A 19,854-nucleotide genomic window follows, 5' to 3' on the forward strand; every position below is an offset into this window, starting at 1 on the left:
ATCCCGACCCAGATGCTGCCTCCGCCGGCACAGGTTGCACATATGGTAACACAGAATATCAAACAAGATGGCATGCAGGCGCAACACACAGCAAAGGCGACCCTCGGCACAACGACATCCCCAGGGTGGCCTTGGCAATAAATTGTGATTCACAATGCCCTCCAGAAGTTTGGGGAGTCTGCTGACTAGCAAGCCTACCAGACAACTGCTTTGTTGCGCTTCTCTTTATGGTGGACACAGGGTCCAACGTCACGGTCATCCCAGATGCGCGCTGGACCCCAAGCTGGCAACTGCAAGATGCCGCAGCAGTAGTCGGAGTGGGAGGAGTAAAACGTGCCCTGAAAAGCATAGATCCAATATCAATCACTGTATACAACCTGGACAGGGTTGAGAAACCTGTCAGCGTGCATGTCTATGTTCTCTCCAATACCCCGCCGCTACTGGGACGAGACGCCCAAGCCCTGCTGGGAATAAGGGTGACAAATTTAACCTTAGGGCCACTGCGGCGTACCCGTCGCTCCCAATTAAATTGACCTGGAAGTCATCAGACCCGGTGTATGTTGAGCAGTGGCCCATCCCCGAGCCTCGAAGATCCGCTCTCCTCCTACTCGTTGAGTGAGAATTAGAAAAACGACATATCGAGCCCTCAGTCTCACCGTGGAACACACCAGTTTTCGTTATTCCCAAGCGCAGTGGCGAAGGTTTTCGCCTGTTACATGACCTACGAGCTGTCAACAAAAAGATTCAGCCAATGGGTCCAGTGCAAACCAAGCTGCCTAGCAACTCCTTTATACCCACGAACCAGCCTTGCGCCGTGGTTGATATTAAAGACTGCTTCTTCTCAATACCGTTGCATACAAAGAGTGGTTCACTTTTTCCATCACGTTTCCAAATGGCCATCAACCTAGCCTTTGGTTCCAATGGAAGGTCTTACCACAAGGCATGATTAATTTGTCAAATTGTTGTTAGCAAAGCCCTGGGCCCAGTCCGATTAAAGAAGCCCGAAGCAACAATCATCCAATACATGGACGACATCTTGATCGCCGACTCCACATTAAGCCAGGTAGACGTCATCATAACAGAGGTTTCAAGTGCCCTGAAAACCAATGGGTTTGAAATAGCAGAAGCAAAGATAAAAAAGAGCCCTTCAGTTACCTTCTTGGGCGCGAAAATTAACAGCTCTTATGTGTCACCTCCTACAATTAAAATGGGGCGCGACGTCAAGACACTGCATGACGTTCAGCGGCTGGTGGCGTCATTACAGTGGCTGCGAAACACCACTCTTATTCCCCCAGAGGTCATGTCCCCCTTGTATGACCTCCTGAAAGGCAAACACTCATGGGAATCCAAAAGTATCTCAAGAGAGGCCGCTCACTCGCTCGATTACATCGAACGGCAGTTGGCTGCAGCTACACTAGCTAGGTGGAATCCCAACCTGCCTTTAGACCTGTACGTGCATTTTACAAAGGAGGGGGGAGTTGGAGCATTAGCTCAAGGGCCTCCCGAGTCGGCCAAACCAATACAGTGGGTAGTCCTCAGAAGATCCCAACGAGCCTTCTCTCCCGGAGTTGAGTGCCTCGGAAGTGTATTATGAAGGGCAGAAAGCTTGCCCTGAACCATCTGGGCTCTGAGCCCGCGAAAATATATCTCCCATTCCGAAAACAGATTCCTTCTGCATCAGTAGCACTTTCAGAACATCTTGCACTAGTCTTGTTCGGATTCGGAGGAGAACTTTGCTACGCCGCAAAGCCTCCATGGATCCAGCTACTTGCTGTAGTGGACATTGATCTCCCACCAAAAGTTCTAGACCGACCTCTACCCGGTCCGTCTGTGTTCACCGATGCATCATCGACAACCTCTACAGCTGCAGTCGTGTGGCAAGAACAAGGTCGATGGCAATGCGTAAAAATGAAGGATCAATCTCTGTCGGTCCAGCTGCTAGAAGCGTCCGCAATAGTGCTGGCTTGCAATCTGTTCCAAACCAACCATCTCAATATCGTCACTGACTCCATGTTTTCAGCGAAGCTCTGTCAGGCAATGTCTCACCCAGGCGTTTCTATTTCACCGGCCGCTTTAACAATTGAAGAAGCACTGCACTCAAGAAAAGGCACTTGTGACAGTCATCCATATCAACAGCCACAGCCCTATTAAAGGATATTTCCAGCTGGGAAATGATAAGGCTGATGCTGTAGCCAAGAACCTATGGACCCTACAAAGCGCGCCAGTTGCATGAGTCCCTTCACATAGGAGCCAAAGCGCTAGCCAAACAGTGCGACATTCCCATGTCTGATGCCAAACACATCGTAGCCACCTGTCCCTACTGCCAAAAGTCTCCACTGTGGTCCAGTGGCGTCAACCCTAGAGGCCTAAAAGCCTCAGAAATTTGGCAGGCAGACTTCACACTGGGCCAGCTACTAAAACCCAGAGCATGGCTCGCTGTTACCGTAGATACATTCAGTGGTGTCATTATCGGGACTCAACACGCTAAGGCAAATTCTAAAGCTGCGGTCCAACACTGGCTATCAGCCATGGCCTGGCTCGGTGTTCCAAAACAAATCAAGACTGATAACGGAGCTCATTTCGTTTCTAAAGCAGCCCAAGAATTCGCCGCCAAATGGGGCATTGTCCTAAAGCAGGGCATTCCATACAATAGTACCGGACAGGCCATCATAGAAAGAGCCAATCAAACCCTGAAGTCAAACCTGGAAAGCCTGGCAAAGGCCGAGGGGTTTGTTGGTGCCATTCCCCCGTCAGAACAGTCACGTCTGCTTGCAACTGCCATGCTCACCTTGAATCAATTCCCTAGAGGGGATCAAAGTCAGGCTCCTTCACAAAACCATTGGGCTGTAGAAGCAGTTCAAGAAGGTCCCCCAGTCAGCATAAAAAATGAGCTAGGAGAATGGGAAACAGGGTGGAAACTGGTTGCAACCATCAGAGGGTACGCGGCAGTGAAAAAGGATAATGATATTAAGTGGTGCCCCTTAAAATCCATAAAGCCGGTTTTGCCTAGCAAAAGCTAACAAACACTCTGAGTATCTCCCCACAGGTCTCCTGTTACAGGCCATCAGCCAAGCCTCCGACTCAGCTCTCGTGCCTCTGCATCCTGTTAGCATCAATCCACCTCAGCAGCGGCCATCACCCTTACCAGCCCCACGTCTGGACATTCCGAAACTTTGTCACCGGCGCTGTCATAGGCCAGACCGAAATGAACACTCCAGCCTGGACCGTGTGACTGACAGACATTTTCACCAACGACCAATCCGGCCAAACCTCTCAGGCCATCAAGGTAGGGACATATTGGTGCCCAAGTAATAATCCCGGAAAAGAGTATTGCACCTACCCAGGTTACTGTTGTTGCGCGTATTGGGGATGCGAGACCATAGTAACCAGTAACCGATGGAAGCCTCCCAAGGAGGACGAATTCTTGAGAGTGACAGGTTGGCCCAGTAACTGCATATCCAGAATCATTTACCAAGGTAAACATCTGGGAACTGCACACATCTCACAGTCACGGTCCTGCAGACGCACGATCCATCTTGGACAATAGGCAAATTGTGGTCAGTTTATAAGCGTGAGGATCCGTCTCTCACCCGCAATCCTGACAGAGGCACTGTAGTGCAAATCATTAGGTCCCCATCACATAGGCAACACATAGCAGTAGGGCCTAATGAATTGGCAACTTTCTGAAAAAATAAACCACCCATCCTTCAATGGTGAAAAAACCGCTTGCCACCACTACCTTACCAAACTCTGTGCGAGCTATTCCTACACCCAAAACCCCTTCGCAGAGCTTGTTCACCCGAATGTTGCATGCTGCCTTTATATCCCTTAACACTTCACGCCCCAATCTCACAAAGTCTTGTTGGCTGTGTTACGATTCCAGACCACCCTTTTATGAGGGAATAGGTTCCAATAAAACCTTTAAGTACTCCCAGGAAGCCAGCCCCAAACAATGTAAGTGGGATGCCCCCAGCAAAGGGATCACCCTAGGAATAATCTCAGGCTATGGAGTTTGCATAGGAAACGAGTATTAAAACCCGAAATAAAGAACTGTGTGGCTCCTTTATCCGCTTAGACCAACGCAAAAAGTGGGCCATTCCTGAGTCAGGGAATATATGGGCTTGTCACATCACCGGGCTTACTCCCTGGGTCTCTATAAAGCATTTTGATGAATTTAACGATTTCTGTGTTCAAGTCGTTGTCATCCCCAGGATCCTTTATCACACAGATGATGAGGTCATGCTGCATTTTGAAGCTGAACCGCACCGAATGAAACGAGAAATAGCAACCGCTATCAGCCTAGCAGTACTGCTGACTCTCAGAGGAACAGGTGCAGCCACTGGCATCACATCATTGGCCACACAAAAACAAAGTCTGCAGCAGTTGCAGCAAACAATAGATGAAGACCTCCTTGAAATCCACAAAAACATTCTAAAACTAGAAGAATCCCTGTTTTCCCTGTCAGAAATGGTCCTTCAAAATAGGCGAAGTCTGGAGCTCCTGCTAATGCAGCAGGGAGGACTATGCGCCTCCCTAAACGAATAGTGTTGCACCTACGTGAGCCACTCAGGTCCCATCCGACTATCCATGGCTGAGCTCAGAAATAGACTCGAGCATCGCAGTTACGAGCTCCAACAGCAGAACTGGTTTAATTCTCTTTTCAGCCAACACCCTTGGATTACCCCCATAGTCTCTACCCTAATAGGACCCGTTATCGTTATAATACTTGCCCTCATATTCGGACCTTGTCTGCTCAACAGAGTTACCCAGTTTGTTAAAGCTCGGTTAAGCCGAATTGATATTATGCTTCTGCAACAAAGACAGCTAACTTAAAATAACCGCAGAGCTAGTTTTACCTTCTAACAATTTAGTTCACTTGCATGCTATTAATACGTTGCTTACCCAGATTGTAGTTGTTGCGTTTGCATAAATTTAAATTTAATTGTTCATGGAGAGGGGGGAAATGCAGTTAGCCACAACCGCTCGGAAGATCTCGGGTGTACGAGGAGGCAGGGCCCTTCCCTCTCCATAGCGTTGCCAAGTTAGAGAACCACAAAGGAAGTGATGCGGGTGTGCGGAGGTTACTTAAGAGCGTGCGCACGGGAAATAAACGCATTTCGCCGTTCACCATATTGGTGTGATGTGTGATCTGTCCAGCAAGGTTGTAAGTGCGCCGTGGTCTCACTCCTAACCAGGTCGCACTAGCCTCAGTCATAGGCAACACATAGGTGCAACACTCTTCATTTAAGGCAGCACACAGTCCTCCTTGTTGCATTAACAGGAGTTCCAAACCTCGCCGATTCTGCATAACCACCTCCGGCAGGGAGAACAGGGATTCTTCCAGTCTTAGAATGTTTTTATGAATTTTGAGGAGATCCTCATCTATCGCCTGCTGCAGCTGCAACAAGTTTTGCTTCTGAGTCACGAGTGCGGAAATGCCAGTGGCAGCACCCGTTCCTCCCAAACTTAGAAGGACTGCTAGGCTAGCAGCAGTTACTAATTCTCGTTTTTGTAGGTGTAGCTCTGCTTTAAAGTGGAGAATTACCTCGTCGTCAGTGTGGTACAGGATTCTAGGGATAATAACGACTTGGATGCAAAAATCGTTAGACTCATCAAATTGCCTGATGGAAACACAAGGGGTGATACCAGTGGCGTGACAAGCCCATATACTCCTAGGTGCAGGGATGACCCAGAGGTGTTGTTTGTCAAGGGGAACCGAGGTGTTAGCTGCTTATTTTGTGTTGCCGGGGGTTGGGTACCTATGCAAATCCCTTGGCCCAAAACCATTCCCAGGGTAATTCCTTTACGGGGAGAGTCCCTTTTACATTGTTTGGGGCTAGATTCTTTTGAATAACTAAACATTATGGGGAGGCCAATTCCTTCATAAAAGGGTGGTTTGGAGTCATAACAGAGCCAACACAACCTGGTGAGGTTGGGGTGTGAGGCGTTAAGGGACATAAAAGCAGCATATAACATTTGGGTAAACAAACTATGTGAAGGTGTTTTAGGTGCTGCCCCAAAGGGCATCAAGTGGTTTATGGGTTTAGAGGTGACTCGAACGGAGTCAGGCACAGCCGTTGTGGTTAGCAGCCTTTCTCTTTTTCTGGGAGCAACAAGTTCATTAGGTCCGACTGTAGTGTATTGTTTGGGTGAAAGAGATCTAATAATTTGTATTACAGTGCCGCGATCGTGAAGATCATTTAAGATGGAGGCATCACGGTATATGTACACTGACCACATTTTACCTAGGGCCCAACTTGGATCTTGAGGTTGTAAGACTGTGACTGTGAGGTGGGTACAGTTTCCGGGGTGCTTGCCTTGGTAGGTACATTTTGATATACAGCCATTAGGCCAGCTTGTCACTTCTAAAAATTCATCTTTTCTGGGGGGTTTCCGCCGGTTACCGGTTACGATGGTTTTGCAACTCCAGTACCCGCAAAACCAGTAGCCCGGGTAAGTGCAATAGCTCTTTCCTGGATTACTGCTGGGGCACCAATATATTCCTACCTTGATGTACTGTTCATACTTGCTGATTGGTTGCTGGTGAAAATGTCTGACAAGTGCACAGTCCAGGTGGGAGTGTTGGTCTCGGACTGTCATATGAGCGCACCGGTGAGAAAGTTTCAGAATGGCTGGTACAGGTGGTCATTTGCTCTTGCTTGGCTAAAGCTGAGACAGACTGAAGACAGCAAAACGCTGAGGCACAGAAGCAGAGCCAAGTGTTTGGCGGATGACTCGCGGTGGCAGACCTGTGAAGAAACACTCAAGTGTTCATTAGCTTTTGCTGGGTAAAGCCGGTTTTATAGATTTTAAAGGACACCATTTAATAACATTATCTTTTTTTACCGCTGCGTATCACCTGCCGGTTACAATTAATTTCCAATTCATTTACCATTCCCCTGTTTTATTTTTCACACTGACTGGGGGACCCTCTTCGACTGCTTGTGCGGCCCAATGTTTTTGGGAGGGAGCCTGGCTTTGGTCCCCTCTGGGGAACTGGTTTAATGCAAGCAAAGCGGTTGCTAATAAGCGTGGCTGCTCTGATGGGGGAATGGCGCTGGTGAATCCTTCTGCTTTTGCCAGAGTTTCTAGTTTGGATTTTAAAGTTTGGTTGGCCCTTTCTACTATGGCTTGCTCAGTGGTATTATACGGGATGCCTTGTTTAGAATGATGCCCCATTTGGTGGCAAACCCCTGAGTTGCCTTAGAAACAAAGTTGGTCCCATTGTCTGTTTTAATTGGTTTCGGGATGCCAAGCCAGGCCGTGGCCGACAGCCAATGCTGAACAATAGCTTTGGAATTGGTCTTGGCGTGTTGGGTCGCGACGATCATGCCGCTGAATGTATCTAGGGTGATGGCAAGCCATGCTCTGGGTTTTAGCAGTTGACACAACGTAAAGTCTGTTTGCCAAATTTCCGAAGCCTTCAGGCCTCTGGGATTGACACCACTAGATCATAGCGGTGACTTTTAGCAATAGGGACAGGTGGCTACGATATGTTTGGCGTCAGACATGGGGATGTTACACTGTCTAGCTAGCGCTTTGGCTCCTATGTGAAGGGATTCGTGTAGCTGGCAAGCGTCTTGGATGGCCCACAGGCCCTTTGCTGTGGCATCGGCTTTGTCATTACCTATCTGGAAGTATCCCTTGATTGGATCGTGGCTGTTGACGTGGACCACTGTCACAGTACCTTGGCATGAGTGCAGTGCTTCTTCAATCATCAGAGTGGCTGGTGAGATGGGAACACCTGGGTGGGACATTGCCTGACAGAGTTTTGCTGTGAACATGGAGTCGGTGACGATATTGAGGTGTTCAGTTTGGAAAAGGTTGCAGGCTAGCACTATTGCAGACACGTCCAAAAGCTGGACAGACAGGGATTTATCCTTTGATTTGATGCATTGCCATTGGCCTTGCTCCTGCCACACGACTGCTGCTGTGGAGGTAGTTGATGACGCGTCAGTGAACACTGTTGGGCCAGGCAGAGGTCGATCCCTAACTTTTGGTGGGAGATCAGTGTCCACTATAGTAAGCAGCTGGGTCCACGGGGGCTTCGCAGCATAACAAAGTTCTCCTGCGAGTCCAAACAAGGCCAAGGTGAGGTGTTCTGAAAGTGTCACTGATGTGGAGGGAATATGTTTTTGGAATGGAAGGTATATTTTTGCAGAGCTTAGATGATTCAGGGCAAGTTTTCTGCCTTTCATAATTAAAGCTTTCAAGGCACTCAACACCGGGGGAAAAGGCTTTTTTATTTTGGCTTCTGCGATTTCAAACCCATTGGTTCTTAGCACTTCTGAAACTGCTGTTACAAGATTGTCTACTTGGTCTGGTGAAGAGGCTGCTATCAGAATGTCATCCATGTATTGGATAATTGTAGCTTTGGGATTCTCTGACCGAATTGGTGCCAGGGCTTTGCTCACGACAAGTTGACAAATTGTGGGGGAGTTGACCATTCCTTGTGGCAGGACCTTCCACTGAAACTGAAGATTGGGCTGATGACCGTTTGGGAACACAATGGAAAAGGAAAACCGTTCTTTGTCTTGTTCATGGAGTGGTATAGAGAAAAAGCAGTCTTTAATGTTAATCACAGCGCAAGGTTGATTTGTTGGGATGAAGGAGTTGCCGGGTAGTCTGGTTTGCACGGGGCCCATCGGTGGGATCTTTCTGTTGACAGCTCGCAAGTCATGCAAAAGGCGAAAACCTTCGCTGTTGCACTTGGGAATCACGAAGACAGGAGTGTTCCACAGCGAGACGGAGGGTTCGATGTGTCCCTTCTCCAATTCCTGCTGGACAAGTTGGAGGAGGGCGGACATTTGAGGCCACTGTTCGACGTACGCCGGATCTGATGACTTCCAGGTTAGTTTAATTGGGAGTGATGGGTACACCACAGTGGCCCTAAGGGTAAATTTGTCACCCTAATTCCTAGTAGAGCTTGAGCATCTCGTCCCAGCAGTGGTGGAGTGTTAGATAAGACATAGACATGTACATTGACAGGCTTCTCAGCACTGTCTGGAGTATGGACAGTTATTGATATTAGGTCTACACTTTTTCGGGCATGTTGGACTCCTCCCACTCCAACCACGTCCGCAGCGTTTTCCAGCTGCCAGTTTGGCGGCCAGTGTGTTTCCGGGATGACGGTGATGTTGGACCCATCTGTCCACTGTGAAGGGAAGAGCGATGAAGCCGTCATCTGGTCGTTGGGCTGATAGGCAGACTCCCCAAACTATTGGAGGTTCAGTCATGCTGCAGTTTATGGCCAGGGCCAGCCAGGGAGTGTCGTTGGATTGGGGATTGCAGATTGAGTGTGCTGGGTTTGCAAGCGTTCGTCTTGGGTGTTCTTCGTTGACTCAGTTTCCAGTGCTGTAGTAGTGTTCATAATTTCCTGTACTCCTTTTTATTTATTGCACTTGCCAGCTTCTATCAAGAAGCTATTCACTTTTACTTTCTACTCAGAACAAAAGGAAGAATTTCAGTGAGTTTCGAAAAGTTTCATTCAGTGCATATGTGTAGGAGAGAGACCAGTTTGCACTTCTCTGAAATGTTGCCATAATTGCAGTCTACCGTACTTTTAGACTGTCAAGAATAAAAATAATTTGTACTCTGTATCTCTGCAGCACAGACAGTAAAACATATCTCTAAGGCAAAAACTCTGTAAATAGCTGACTTGACTGATCTATATTCATTTTCCTGCATGCTTTACAGCTGAACTGTGTGCTAGCTTGCTAATTTACAGCCAACAGTGCTTAATTCTACGCAAGAAGTGCAGACCACCACTGTGAGAAAGAGCTAAAAGAAATCTTGAACACAGTGTAAGCTTTATTAACAGTTCACATTCGCTTCTTAGGTTCATGTGCAAGTCAAATGGTGCACACAAGCACAAAACCCAGCCATGGGCTACACAGAATAGAAAGGCATGCCAATTCAGTGCCAGAGTGTGCTTACAGATTGGATTTTGCAACTTTCCGCCTTTCTCTGGCTGCTTCAGCCCTTTTTTGCACACTGATCAATGTTATTATGAGCCACACTTCATTATTGAGCACAGATTGGTTCTGTTTACATTGATCAAAATCATAAAGAGTTCCTCTGGGACTGATAATTTTCTGTGTGTACATTAATATCTTCATTAATAAAAGTATTAAAATGTTTTAAATTAATTACACCTAATTTAAAAAAAAAATCAGTTTGCAGCCAACATTAAAAAAACCCAAAACAAAAGAAAAACAGCTGAACAGCAGAAAACAGAAAGAATTCAGGACTCCTGCAGATAAAAAAAACAAACAAAAAGGTTGTGATTTTGAGGTGAAATATGCAGCTATGTACTTGAAAAGAAATTTGTAAGCTGTCTTTACTGGTTGGAAGACTTCTGGTGTTGACCCTAAAGAATACTTTGTGTTGGCCTGAATCATCATCTGATAAGGAGCTTCCAAAATTCATTTACGATTGTGTCATTTGGTTATAGAGTGTTGTGAAACAAACTCTATAGTATATGCACGTCTGTCTGTGTTTGGTGCTGGTGCTTGCTTGACAGTGGAATATTATGTCCCAGCAATTACTAACCAACATCAGAGATACTCTCCTTTTAATGGCCTGTTTAATATCAGTTAGACTGAAAGAAGAGCTGAAGTGAATGAAAGAATCTGACTTTTGCTTTTGGAAAAAATCTGACATTTCAGCAGTCTTGAGATGAAGACTGTGTGCTGTGTCAGCAGGGCACAAAGCCTAGCACAAGTTTGTACATCTTGTTCTTACTTGTATCTGCTGACAGTCTATGAGCTTGGTAAGCCCTGGCTCCGGCAGCATCCCTGGCCAACATCTTCCCCCTTTCTGTGCTGTTGGCTCTCGACCACAGACTGTTAAGAGCTTGAAAACCTTCAATGCTTCTTTGATAGACCTTCTGTCTCTGCAGGTTCCTTGGGGTTACTTCAGGGACCTGGTCCTTTGGCCATTTTTTACAACTGAGTTAAATACCTCAGAATGACATTGGTGTCTTCGTGAATAGGTTGTTCCTTAAGATGCATTACACAGTGATTCCTGGTTGGAGAATCGAATTCCCTCTTAGAGGCACAAATGAAGGCTATGGCTGTCTGAAAGAGGGGGGAAAACTCAGGGTTCTTTTTGTGGTGTTTAGTTTTTTTTATTTTTGGTGGGGTTTTCTTCTTTAGTTTTTGGGTTTGGTTTTTTTTTTTTTTTTTTTTTTTTTTTTTTTTTTGTTTGGTTTTTTTTCTGTTTTCTTAGCATACTCATTCTCACTCAGAGTAATCAAGGCACACAGAATGTGCATGAAAGTGGACTTATGCAGGAGTTAAATGGGGAGGGACTGTCCATTGTTGAGTTTCTTTCCACTCAGCTGCAAAGAAATTGCAGCAAAAGAAAGATCAAGTTGCAGTTGAGATACAGCTGTGCAAATATGAACCTCTTAGCCAGCTAAATATCCAGAATATCTGGTGGTTAACAGAAAAAAATAAAATATATGTTTCCTGTTTCCACCCCTTTAGCCATTGCTGGCTTGATGAAGATGATATTGAGCCCACTCTGCTGATTGTAGAATCTGTAGGAGACTTAGGCTTGCAAATCCTGCTGCTGCTGGGGTGCCCAGACTGAACACTGTGCTGGGGAAACACCTCCCAGGTACTTGGACTTTCTGCGGCATTCCTGATGGGAGCCATGGTAAAAAACGGCAAAAAAAAAATTCTTCAACAGAACTTCTTCAACGGAAATGCACAATGTTGTGTTCTTCATATACCCCCCACATTATACATGTGCCAGTTATTAGTTGCATAAATGCTGGCAACAGAACACATACTGGGTTTTCTGCTGTTTTTCTAAGATTGTAAACAGCTGCCTTTCCAGGCTGCAGTGAGTCTCGCAAGAAGACATTGCAGAAACTGAAGGGATGGAGCTTTGCAAAGCCTGAGGCACCAGTTTCTCTTTAATCTCACACTTAGGATGTCATGAACCCTGGGAGTGGCCCCCCATGGCCTGGGGCTATTAACCAGACAAGTGAGGGATACCTGTACTCTGGTTTAGCCAGGCTTATTTCCTCAAGAATGATGGTGTATATAAAAGCTGAGAACAAATTATATCTCCTTTCTTCTGCAGGATCATGCTGGCAACCACCTTTCCCACTCTGTCTCTGTAAGCTATATATATGCCAGCTGAGATGTATAGGCATTGGGCACAGGTATGCATTTACATATTAAAGGATTTTTTATACGTATGGATATATTGAAATATATAGATGCTTTTATGTGTATGTGGATGCTGAACAAGAATGAGAGCTCATATTTGTGCCTCATCTGACAGGCAGAGCTGCCAAAGGGCCGAATGCCTCTTACTGTTGCATGGAGAGACTAATTTAACACTAATGAGAAATGAGGATATCAGGAAGCATCTTGGCACAACCACTGCTGGAAACCATCTCTGTGCTCTTTCAAGCTTTTCCTATTGACAGGCTGCTGAGGTTTGGCTTTTGGGATTCAGTGTGATATCCCTGATAGAATGGGTGCGGTGGAGGATGATAAATCACAGGTATCTTGAGTCTAGAAAAAAAAGGTGTCTGAACAACTCTCCTCAAGCTCATGTTGGCACACAGGGGAGACATTAGGCATGTGGTTGGATATGAACAGATTTACACAGGAACATCCTTAACGCTAGGCAGTAATGTCCACTAATATTTAGCAGGCAACATTTTATTATAAATGGCAAATCGTTATCTCCTCCTTTGGTATTCAATGTAATAACATTTATCATGTTGAGTTATTTTGGTATTCATGGGGATGTCAGATGCAATTCCATAGGAATTACCGTTAGAATGAATGCCCACTAAATTACAATGGAATTAATATGAAATTAGATATTGCGGTAACATTATTATCAAAAGAGGCTATTGTGATTGATATGCTGTTCAAATGAGGATACCAAAAGGAATTACAGTCACACCTGATTATTCCAAATAGTTAGCAGACTCCATTTTTATGCAGATTACAATACAAACTGATAAATCACCTAGAAGTACTGGTAAAGAGATGTAGACCACTGCCAAGTTTTCCAAAGAGCTCCACTTCCATATACTTCAAAATGGGATGTTGAAGAAGCCAAATTTTGCACTTAACATTAAATAAATTAGTGAAAAATAAGAGTGAGTTTTTTCTTGATTTGGATTATGGAGATAATTTTTTGTGACTTTTAGATTCATAGTGGAGGAGACAGCATTAATATTCTGTTGCCTCTTTCGTAATAAACACAATTGGTCTGCTTCCCTATGATCTGTGATCCAGGAACTCCCTTCCAGTCCTGTGGTACAAACTCCCCTCCCTGTGAATTATGAAAGATCTTCTGAAAGAAAGAGCCCATGGACAAGAACATGAGCCATCAGTCCACTGTCAAATAACTGGGATTGGCAGGTTGAGCATAGACCTCAAAGATATTGACAGTTTTAATTCCAATTTCCCTTTCCTGGAGAGCTTTTGCACCAGTTTGGTTGGACTCTCTTTTCTTCTCACATGTCACAACTGTGTTGCCTTGCACGGGGGGCAAGGCAGGGCGACCTGGTCCAGAGGGAGACCATGGCGTACTTACAACCTGGCCAGACAAAATGCTCACGACACCAATGTGGTGGATGGCAAAATGCGTTTATTTCCTGTGAGCACCGGCTTAAGTAACCGTAAGATGCTTACGTCACTTCCTTAGTTTCACAATGCCGAATATGATTGGTTAACACCATGGAGAAGGAGGGGCCCTGTCTCCTCGTACATCGCGAGATCTTCCAGGTGACTTTCTAGCTGACCACATTTCCCCCCTCTCCATGAACAATTAAATTTTACAACTGTATTAAACTTGTGTTAGTAGTAACTTACAGAACGTGTTAGTAATAAAGGCATAAACTATTTTAAGCATTAAAATGCAACTACAACTTGCTTCCATAACTTGTCAAACTTACAAACTGAACAAGCAGCTAAATTTGCTTTAGGCTAACTGCCTTTGCTCTAAAAGCATAATATCAATTCTACTTAGGCGATTTTTAACGAACTGGGCTATTTTATTAAGTAAACAGGGGCCAAACACAAACGCGAATACAACAACCACAGCTGGTCCCATAAGGGTGGATATAAGGGCGGTAATCCAGGGGTGTTGGGTGAAGAGGGAGTCAAACCAACTTTGTCGCTGGAGCTCTTGGCTACGTCGCTGGAGCCTGTCTTTGAGCTCGGCTATGGATTTCCTAATTATTCCAGAATGGTTTACATAACTGCAGCATTCCTCGTTTAGAGCGACACACAGGCCTCCCTGCTGCATCAATAGGAGATCCAGACCTCGCCTGTTTTGTAAAACCATTTCTGATAGGGAAAAAAGGGATTCTTCCAGTCTTAGAATGTTCTTTTGAATTTCGAGCAAGTCTTTGTCTATGGTCCTTTGTAGCTGCAATAGGCTTTGCTTTTGTGATACCAGTGCTGACACGCCTGTCGCTGTACCCGTCGCTCCTAAACTCAGGAGCACTGCAAGGCTAACAGCAGTCACCAGTTCTCGTTTTCGTCGATAAGGTCCGTCATCGAAGTGGAGAAGCACTTCATCGTCAGAATAATACAGAATTCTGGGGACGACAACAACTTGGATACAAAAATCGTTAGTCTCGTCAAAGTGCCTAATCGAGACACAAGGGGTGATACGCTTTCAGTTCTTTTGTTTCCCCCACCACTCATCCCATGGCAGCCGCCGGATCCACCCATGTTCACTGTCTGACTCAGAGGAAGTTGACTGACAAAGATTTTCCGGGCAGTGGTACTCTTTAACCGGGCTCCGCCCCCTAACTTTCCCGTGGGTGGGTTCCTTCCCTTCCCTTCCCTTCTCCGCCTCCCGTCAGGGGAGCCTTTTGCTTTATATGGGCGTGTTTTGGGGCGCGCTCCCTGATTGGACGTTGGCGACTCCTCCCCCTTGCCAACCGCGGCCTCCTCCTCGTACTCGCAACCGCGCGTGTCCGTGGCAGGAAGATGTTCCTTGCCCCGCCCCTCTCCCTCTCGGCCGGCGCCATTTTGTGGTGCATAGGGTGGTGGCCGTTCCCAGACTTTATTAGGTTCCGTGCTATTAAACTCGCCTTGAAATCCACAAGCTCCATCACCATCTAGCTGTGGTTCTGGTTTAGTAATTAAATCAGGGGACTGGGGTCGTGAGTGATGGTTAGTTTCAACCGATGGACTCGGATCCGCGACGCCATCCCCAAACGCGGTCTGAGTGGCAGCCCCCGCTCCCACTTTGGGTGTAATTTTCAGACAGCTCCGGGCTGCTTTCCACGTCTCTTGCTCCATTAGAGCTTTTTCGAGAGCTTGGGTGACCCTCCCCCAGCTTTTGAGACACTTGCTGGAGCCAGAAGTGATAACATCGTTGGCAAGTGCCATAGTACAATCCTCCCAACATCCTGGATGCAGGATGTCCACGGGGCGGTCAATGGCTCTTAATTTTAGTAGTCGCATGATTGCACATTAAAAATCTTTCAGCTTACACTGGATTCCCCACTGCTTGTAAAGTTCAATAACTACCTTGCCGAGTGCATCCATGCTGGCGGTACGGGAGCGTCCTCCCCGCCGGAGTCAGGCCTGCTGCTCCAACCGTCTCTCCTGTTCCAGCGCGACTCCCGTCGCCCGGAGTGCACACGCACCGTGTGTCGGGGGGCGCTCCCGGGTTTCGGCACCACTATGTTGCCTTGGGGGACCAGGCAAGGGCGACCTGGTCCAGAGGGAGACCACGGCGAACTTACAACCTGGCCGGACAAAATGCTCACGACACCAATGTGGTGGATGGCAAAATGCGTTTATTTCCTGTGAGCACCAGCTTAAGTAACCATAAGATGCTTACGTCACTTCCTTAGTTTCACAATCCGAATGTGACTATTTAACACCATGGAGAAGGAGGGACCCTATCTCCTCGTACATCGTGAGATCTTCCGGGCGACTTTCTAGCTGAACACACAACTGTCAACCTGTTTCTTGTTTATTGGATGCCAATATACAACAACCCCTGTGTCCAGCCCTTGTTGAATAAAGGCAGTGTTTTTCACTAATGGAAACTGTAATAGACTTCTTGCCAGCTGCACTTGTCCCATGGTTGCCATCAAAAGGTGCTTGTCAGCAAACAGTGAATTAGAGCCAGGGAACCTGATGCAAGAATTAGAATTATTGCTGTGCAGGTTGATCTGAGTCTTTTCCACAATAAAAACAATGGATTAGTTTCTCTGAGTGGGAACCTTTTAAGTACTTGCTGTGCATCATTCCCCTGTATTCCACTGATTTGCATTGAGACTTCTTATTGTTTCCAAATCACCTGAAGACTCCAGGTGTTTTCCTTGCCTGCATTTTCTTTCTATAGGAAGATATGGAATGCAATTAGAGGAGAAAATCCAACTATTTCAGCATCTAAAATTATAAGTCATATCCCTTTCAGCAAGTAGTATAAATACTTGTGTCATGAAGATGCTGTGTACAGATACAAGCTGAGAGAGGTGGGGAAAAAAAAAGAAAAAATGAGGAAGAAAAAAAAAAATGAGGGATTTAACCACAGCTTTTCATGCAGACAAATTACTCCTTTGAGCAAGGATTTGTGGCATGGAGATGAAAGAAAATGCACATACTGCAAAATATACAGGTGGTAGAAGACATTTTTAAGCTCCAGTTACACCAGGTGTTTTATACTTTGATTATCTCTATCTGTCCAGCCTCTGAATTAGGGGTTAATTACTGAGAGTAAATAGGCACTTTTAGACAGAGTGCCCTATCATGGCTTTTTCAGCTGATCAGCAGTGTAGTAGAGAGAAAAATTACGTGGCTCAGGTTGGAAAAGACTGCAATATTCCCTAGGTTTTGTTAGGGATTCAGTTGATTTATGAAATTGCTGGTCTGAAACTTAGACAAGTGAGGAAATTTAATTCTCATTACATGTGGCTAAAGACTATTTCCAGGACAAACAATGGCACAAAGGTTTGGAATTCCTTAATAGGCAGGAGCAAACCTCAGCATATCATAGATAGGTGTTACTCCTTCTCTCCCTTTCCGTATTTGATGTATTCCAGGAATAGTTTTCTTTCCTAAGATTTTATCTGGTGTTTAAGATGAGACTCTTTTGTTTTTGTTTTTGTTTTTTGTTTTTGTGCAGAGTTTTTGTTTGGTTGGTTTTTTATTCGTTTGGTTGTTTTTTGGGGGGACAGAGACAATGTGTTCTTTTTTTCTGTGTGTTTATCTTTTGCTGGTTTGAGATTTGAAGATTTTTTGTTTGCTTATTTTTTTTTTTTAATTTTGTAGCATTTAATCTTTTTTTCTGTGTTGGTACTGTTTGTCTGGGTTTTCTTATGAAGAGAAAAATTTGCACTGATAGGTGTGAGATAAATCTGTGATAATCCATCCTTGAGGAAATCAGCAACCCACTGTCCTTGTTAACATTGCTAATACTCATGGCCATCTCTCTCTGAATCTGAATTATATTCCTGGGCAGTGTATAGATGTATAGGCCTGACTGCTGGAGGTTGGGTGGATTTACATCGTTGTAGTCTTTAAAAACCCAGGAAAATAAAACAGTACATCCTTCCATCAAAACCAGGGATTAAATACATTATTCATTAGGGTGTGTGAAGAAAATAATTTTGTACTGTTAATAAGTAAAAAAAATAAATATTATTATGGGAAATAAGCATCACAGGCATGTTTACACACAGGCATCTGAACTCTGGAGATTATTCTCAGACCTTATTTTTTGGATGGTTAACCATTAAAATGGGGCAAATTCTTTAATGTGTTTTATGTATTAGCACCATTGTCCACCTCTGTTTTGTGAGATGTTAGCAGCAAATATAGTGCATCCTCTCCTTCACAAAAAAATATTGCAGGTGATTTTATAAGTGTGAAATCCATAGGGTCCTGCTAAATGGCATCCTGAAATATTTATAATTGATTTGCATTAAGCATACTTTCATAACTTTTGTGGTACACCAAAAACTTTTGCTATAATACTATTACATACCCATAGGAACTTTAATGTAAATGAGAATATTGAACTCAAATCCCATATAAGATTATGAGGCCACAGAGTGTAATAAGAGCAATAAACTTTTATTGTAGTTTTTTCCCCTTAATTCAAAAATTTTACAGTTCACTATCAGACTGCAATACTTTTCACGTGGACTACCTGTTTTTCTCTAAGCAGATAGTTTTTTGTGTATTTTAAGTTATATTTTGCTTATAATAAAATAACATTTCAAAAAGAAGAATGATATTAACTTTGTATTTATATGTGAGGAATGTTATAAAAGAGATAAAAAGATCTATTAAATACAGACAGGTTTAATTTGATACTAAATTCTGTTAACTTTAATGGATTGGCTTTTGTTTGTTTTTATTATGGAAGTCTTATGCTTCTACTGAAAAGTAGTATTTTTGCTCTCATTAAGGTATGTAGCAATTTTCAGAAAGGGTTTGTAGATTATATTCAATTACATAAAAGCTTATGCAAGAGAAAACTAAAGCATAATTAGACTGAAAACTATATCCCTCTATTCCGTAATTTCTCTACTTTAAGTTCATATTTCAAATTCAGGAAATAAAATTCCATCCTACAAAAAAACCCAAAGGAAGAAAGAAATTAGCAGAATTGATATTACTATTACCCAGGACTACATAAGGCCAAGGATGCCTTAATTTTGAGCCCTTTATCTTTCTCTTCTTTGATCACCTCCCTGGATCATAGCAGGGTTCAGAGTTTATTTGTAGATTCAATGGGTAGGAATAGCAAAAAGAAAAGCATTGTTCTCTGCCATCTGATTTATCTAAATTCCTGTTTCACAGGAATGGGATGCCCCAAAGTTTGTCAATAAAGTGAAAGGAGAGAGATAAAGATTCTCATAGGTTGTGCTTTTGTACTTAGCAGCAAAGCAGAGATTCATTCTTATTCACAACAAATCCTCTTCTGAACTTTTCTGCCAATTCAAAAGGATCCATAATGCAAGGAGCAAACACAAACTGGATTATCATTTCCCAGGCTCTCACTGACTGGCCAAGTCAACAAGAATTTAAGGAAAACGTTTTTCTGCAAGTGAAACAAGAAGTATTCTTTTGATTTGCTCACAGGTTAAATACATTTATTCACAGTATGAAATAAACTTAATTTTTAAAATTATTTGATAATAATTGGTGTCTCATGAACCCTGTGTACAGTAACAGAAGTCATTAAAGTCCCAAAAGCAACACACTAACTTTGTCCTTACCGTATTATGAACCAACAAAGTGTTCTTAGTGATAAAAAATGTTGACAGAGGATGTTCCTACAGGTAAGTGAGGAGATCTCTTTCTCCTTCCATCCAAGCAATATTCCAGGAAGTACATTGAGAAAACCCTCCTAATGTGCCAGACACCTAGGATAAGATAAGATCCTCATTTATTAATTTATTTTTCTTTCTTGGAACATGAGGCAGACCTTGTATTCTGAAATTTTATGTTAGACACGACTAGATGGAGATGAGTTGCAGAATACAAGTAGATCCAAGTCAACACAGACTGGAATCAGGCTTTTTGCCTTTCTTTCACTTCTAGTCTGTGATGAACTTCTGTGGCATGCCAGGTGTCTGAATTACATTTAATGTAGCAAGAAAGGTATTCCACACATTTTATTGTGTTCTGTGCTTTCCCTAGCACACTTTGCCATTTTTCTGGCAAATACAACAGAGTGCTTAAACCTGGAGATGACACAATTGGGATTTTTTGTGTTTGTTTGTTGTTTTGTCTCCTTTCTTTTGTTTTTTTGTTAGTCTGCATCTTTTTAATGATATTTCAATTAAGTCCTAAGTCATTCATCTTTAATAAAAAGATTACTTATCCTACCTTACTT

This window comes from Oenanthe melanoleuca, chromosome Z, assembly GCF_029582105.1.
Source record: "Oenanthe melanoleuca isolate GR-GAL-2019-014 chromosome Z, OMel1.0, whole genome shotgun sequence".
NCBI classification, from domain to species: domain Eukaryota; kingdom Metazoa; phylum Chordata; class Aves; order Passeriformes; family Muscicapidae; genus Oenanthe; species Oenanthe melanoleuca.